This window comes from Myotis davidii, unplaced genomic scaffold (assembly GCF_000327345.1).
Source record: "Myotis davidii unplaced genomic scaffold, ASM32734v1 scaffold129, whole genome shotgun sequence".
NCBI classification, from domain to species: domain Eukaryota; kingdom Metazoa; phylum Chordata; class Mammalia; order Chiroptera; family Vespertilionidae; genus Myotis; species Myotis davidii.
In genome coordinates, this window is record NW_006383019.1 from 967,022 (window position 1) to 973,090 (window position 6,069).

The window sequence follows — 6,069 nt, forward strand, 5'->3', positions numbered from 1 at the left end:
TTAAAGTGCCCTTCCCACAATCTGCCGAAGGAAGTCCTGGCCCACTTTCTCTCCTCCAGAACCTGCCCGGTTTCCATCTGAGTTCCCCGGAGCACACCTCACGCAGCATCCAGTTGGGCATGAGTGAGGGTCAGTTCTGGCCCCGTCTGCTCCAGCGAATGTGTGAGCCCTTCCCAGGAAAGGGCTGCGGGGGGGCGGGGGGGGGGGCTGTTTTAAATGAACCAGGTCCAGCTAATGGCCTTCCATCTGCCCAGCACCCGAACTAAACCTTCCTGTGCCTCAGACTTAGAAGCTGAAGGGGTCCCTACCTGTTCCTAGCAATAGCTGGTGTTAATACTGGATGTCTCACCCGGCCTGCTTGGCTCAGTGGTTGAGCATTGACCTATGAACCAAGAAGTTTGATTCCTGGTCAGGGCCAAAGCCCAGGAGGTTGTGGGCTCAATCCTCAGTGTGGGGCATGCAGGAGGCAGCCCACCAATGATTCTCTTATCATTGATGTTTCTATCCCTCTCCCTTCCTCTCTGAAATCAATAAAAATATTTTTTAAAAACAAATACTGTGTGCCTCGTGCTGATTCAGCAGTTCACCAGGTGTGATCTGCAGGTGCCTGTGTGTCCCAGAGACCCTTTGGGAGGTCTGCAAGGTCAAACTATTTCACATGAGCACGAAGACATTCATTGCCTTCTCACCATGTGAATATCTCTCTCATCGTATAGAAGCAGTGGTGGGTAAGGTTCCCAGCACTGTAGCAGGAATCTGGACAGTGACACCAAATTGTACCTAATCATTGTATTCTCACCACCTGCACTTGACATAAAAGAAAAAAGGCCAGGCCCTGGCTAGTGTGGCTCAGGGGTTGAGTGCCTACAAACCAGGAAGTCACAATTTGATTACCAGTCAAAGGCACATTCCTGGGTTGCAGGTTCGATCCCTGGCCCTGGTCGGGGGACCATTCAGGAGGCAACCAGTTGATGTGTGTCTCTCACATCGCCCTTCCTCTGTCTCTTTCTCTTCCCCCTTCCACTTGCTCTAAAAATCAATGGGAAAAATATCCTCAGGTGAGGATTGACAAAAAAAAAAATTTAAGCCAATTTGTCATAAGAATGTCCTTGATAAAGCAATAATTATTATATTTCAACCTACAGGTACATGTTTTTTAATGGGCAAAAAGGGAAGCATGCATAAAACGCGTCTGCACACGGGAGCATCATGGTTGTCTCCAGGAAAAGCACTTCCGCACGTGTTTGCTGGGTCTTTGGCCCTGCCTCCTCTCTGGACCCTGTGCCATCTGCTCTCATAACGAAGATCCAACATTTGTGCAGAGCTGGGTTCCTCATTGGAGGCCGCTCTGGCCCTGAGAACTTATTTATAGCTGTGTAATTGCCAAGACGGCAAACAGATTTCCTTTCCCCACTGCGGTGAGAATTGCTGATCCGATGCCCTTACCCGACTCAAGAGGAAGTGAATGCTGTGTCCTGGCTGCAGGCCTCTTGGGAAGGAAGCTCGTGGGTTCTAACTGCGTGTGGTCTCAGTGCAGGAAGAGCAGAGACCAGGGAACCAGAGGGAAACCCTGAGACACCTGTGAGCCCGCTCAGGGCTGGGTGGCGGGGTTGAGAGGGAGGGAGGGGAGCGCAGGGGGAGCGGGCGGCCCTGCTGCCCTCCCTAAGTCTTCCCGGCACCTCCTCTGGAGAGCCCACACCATCCTGACTTCCCGAGCACCCAGAGGACAGGGTGAGAGGTCCTCCGAGAACAGTTCCCCTTCACCACATCCCCAGAGACTAGGACACACAGCTGGGTAAGAGGTCTGACCGCACTCCAAGTGTTGGTGGGGATGCAGAGCAACTTGAACCCCCATACTCGGCCAGCGCGGTGTCAAGTGTACAATCCCACTGGGATACACTTGTTAAGGTCCATCAGTGCGCCTCACCCTGGCGGGCCAGCTGGATCCCCGCCTGAAGAACTTGGGTTTGAGGCTGGTGCCTGTTATGCTTATTCCTTGGAGGAGCCTCGGGCGAAAGCGGCAGGAACCAGGGGCAGGGAGGCAGTCCTCTGAGCCGCTTTTGCGGGGAGCTTGCTTCCGAGGCGCCATCTGGGATAGAGGCACACACCTGTGTCCTTATCTACATTCCTTTGTTATTTTTTGCTTTATCACATTTGGTGTTTGTTATTTGCTACTGATCTAGTCCTAAGTAAATATTTCCTTAGCAGAGCTCCCTGGCCAACTTCTCTTCAGTAATGAGCCACAAGGTCAGAACTCTGTCCGTGTGTAAGCTACACATTTTATTTTTCTAAAGCGGTGCTGTGTTCAGGGGACCCATGCTTGGTCTGTGCACACAAGATGTGATGCAGGTCTGAATTAAGGGCCTCGGTGACTTCTTAACATCTCCATGATGTCCTTGTGTGGGATTGTAATTCTGATAACATTACATATAAACAGTTCAAAATTGTATATTATTAGCTTCACTAGAGACCAGGGTTGCACGAATTCACGCACAGGTGGGGTCCCTCAGCCTGGCTGGGGACCGGGCCGCAGGAGGTTGGCCAGGGGGAGGGGCTGCAGGAGGTTGGCTGGCCACAGGAGGTTGGCCGGGGGGAGGGGCTGCTGGAGGTTGGCTGGCCACAGGAGGTTGGCTGTGGGAGCACACTGACCAGCAGGGGGCAGCTCCTGCATTGAGCGTCTGCCCTTTGGTGTCAGTGCACGTCATAGTGATTGGTCATTCAGCCATTCGGTAGCTTAGGCTTTTATATATATAGGTTTTCTCACGGATGTGACCTTGTGAGCAGGGCCAGATTATGAATTATATCCCACAACAAAAGCTCTGAGACACTGATGCCCATAAATGGTGCATTGGCTCAGCTGACAAAGGCACACCTGTCCTCGCCTGGATGCGAGGCGACGAGCAGGAGGCTGAAGTGCCGCTCCCTAAAGTCCTGAGACCAAGGGAGTGCCTCACCGGACAGACCATGGAGCCCGCAGCGGCACTGCCTCTGGGAGCGTGGAGGGTTTCCCCGTCTCCCTGGGGTTGGCTGCCACCGGGAACTGTGTGGGAAAGGCCAGACCTAGTTCAGGTGTCTTAGCCCACTCCCCTTTCTTCCCTGCTGTCCAAAACTTTATACTTATTGCTTCCTCAGAGAACGTTAAAAATAGGACAACAGGCCCAAAATCTTGTAGCTATGCTTAAGCTCCATGTCACCAAACGGAGGTGTAAGTAGTTCGGGGTCTCCCAGAAATGGGATCTTAGCTAGTCAATCGTGAATCATGTGGTCAGCACCAGTGAGGTCATCTGCCTGATAGGCCCTGCCAATCCCTAAACTAAGTGACCTTGCAATGACCAGCTCGATCTTGGGGGCAGTATAATTTCTTGTCCCTTCTGCCTATTGTCTTTCATTTTTCTGCAGCTCCTTAGAGCTCCTTTTTATCTGCTAGATGGGAGGCTGCCTGATTCGTGAGTCATTGCATGAAACCAACACGATATTTAAAATGTACTCAGCTGAATGTTTTAAACAGAAGTGAATTCTCCAGACATGGGTTAGATAAACCCTCACATGGGTGTAGATGGTCCCCCTAGCATGAGAAGGCTTGGCTTCTGTTCATTAAGAACCACCTGGGGAGCGAGCCGAGGAGGGGAGCGGGGAGCATTTGCCTAGGGCCAGCTCTGATCTCACTTTACTCACCTAACAAATGTTCAAACAGTGCTTTGTGCAAGCCCGCACTGCTCTAAGCTCTTTCACATTTAACGCATCTAACCCTCTTAACACCTCAAAGAGGTACTTGCTGTTATCTTCATTTTACAGATGAGGAAACTGAGGCATGGGAGGTGAAGTTTAGGGTCCTACACCCATAAGACACATATTCCGGAAGAGCTATTTTTAGTGAATTTTGAAACATTTAAATTCACTGTAGCCTATTTAAATACTTACAAAATACACTCTAGAGCAGCGGTTCTTAACCTATGGGTAGGACCCCTTTTGGGGGTCGAACGCCCTTTCACAGGGGTTGCCTAAGACCATCGGAAAACACATATAATTACACACTGTTTTTGTGATTAATCACTATGCTTTAATTATGTTCAATTTGTAACAATGAAAATACATCCTGCATATCAGATTACATGACGATTCATAACAGTAGCAAAATGACAGTTATGAAGTAGCAACGAAAATAATTTTATGGTTGGGGGTCACCACAACATGAGGAACTGTATTAAAGGGTGGCGGCATTAGGAAGGTTGAGAACCACTGCTCTAGAGAATCTTTCAGAGGTTAAGAAGTCATCTCCAAATTAGTGTAAGTGTGTATGTGCAAACTTGCTTCACCTACTAGTACTCTTAATTTTTGAAGGCTCCAGATTTCAGTGTCTAGCACTCACCTGGGCGGGATTTTGAAGGAGGCAGAGAATTGCACAGCAGTGGAAGCAGAAATCCAAGACCCTACATTTTGAAGGTTTGAGAAAAGGAGGGGGTTCCTCACGGGAATTCCAGGGCTGGCTGCCTTCAGATGTCAGTTTGCAGAGCTGGGCCCAGCGTGGGAAATGTAATCCTGGAAGTCAGGGCTAGCCCGAGAGCAAATACGCTAACCAACTGAACACACAGTACAGTATGGAGCCTGCGTTTTCTATGACATTTTCAAGCCATCCTTTATTAATTATCCTTGAGGGTAAGTTGACAAATGAGTTCCCCTGCATTTGAAACGTCATCAGGTAGAAGAGAAAGCTCCCTTAACCCGATCAGGGTGAGCCTGAGGTCAGACCGAAAAGACGAGGACTTCTCATGAGAGCCGCGGTCTACAATACTGAGTCCGCGTGCACAGGCGCTTCTCCGGGAAGAGGCTTCTGAGCTGTCCTCCGCTTCTTACAGAAGCCAAAGCACCCCGAAAGGTGCAGGATCCCTGCTCTACCCCGTCTCTTCAGGGGCCCTGGGCCGTAAACACAGATGGTGGGGGTGGGGGGAACGGGCGGTTTGAGTACCATGACTTCTGGTTTTGTTACTGAACTCAGGGGTTCAGTACTTGGGGCCCTCTATTAAAAAATGAGACGTGGTTGTTGCAAGGACGTTTTATTGACTTGCAGCAAGTCAAGGAGACCGGACTCACCTCCCAGGCGGGAAGGGAGCCAGCCATTGCCTAATTTGGCTAATCACATGTTTATGTCTTCTTGGCAGTTGGCTACTTAATCAGGTTGGATTCCTATCAATCTTATCCTGCAAAATAGTGTGCTACATTTTACATTTAGCAAGAATAGCATTTAGTAAGAATGAGAATCTTTTCCTAATAGTTTTATTTTTTGTCTCCTATTTCCTTTATTTTTCTTTTTTTCCTTTTTTATTGAATTTATTGGGGTGCCACTGGTTAACAAAATTATACAGGTTTCAAGTGCACAACGCCACAACACATCACCTGTACTCGGTGCAGTGCGTTTCCCACTCCAAGTCAGGTCTCCCTGGATCACCCTCTATCCTTCCTATACCTGCCCTGCCCCCCCCCGCCCCCACAGTTTCGTGTCCATGAGTTTTCTTTTTCGCTCAATCTGTCCACCCCCTTAGTTCCTCCCTCCACAGCTGTCAGTCTGCTCTCTATGAGTCTGTCTCTATTTCGTTTATTTTGTACATGAGATTCTACATATGAGTGAAATCATACGGTACTTGTCTTTCTGTCGCTTATTTCACTTGGCATAATACTCTCCGGGCCCATCCATGCTGTGGCAAAGGGTACGGTTTCCTTTTTTAGGACTGAGTAGTATTCCATTGTGTAAATCGCCACAACTTTTTATCACTCATCTGCTGATGGGTGCTTGGGCTGCTTCCAAATCTTGGCTGTTGTACATAACGCTGCAAAGAACACAGGGTGCATTTGGTGGGAATGCAGACTGGTGCAGCCGCTGGGGAAAGCAGCATGGAATGGCCTCGGAAGGTTAAGAATGGAACTGCCTTCGGACCCAGCCGCTCTGAGGAGTTTCAGGGGCGCAGCAAGCAACCTGGAGCCGCGCTCCGGTGCCCTGGGACCTCTGGGCTCCGCACGCACCCGCATGTCCCAGTCCCTCCGACAGCTGGCGTTCAAGGCCGCTTCCAGGAA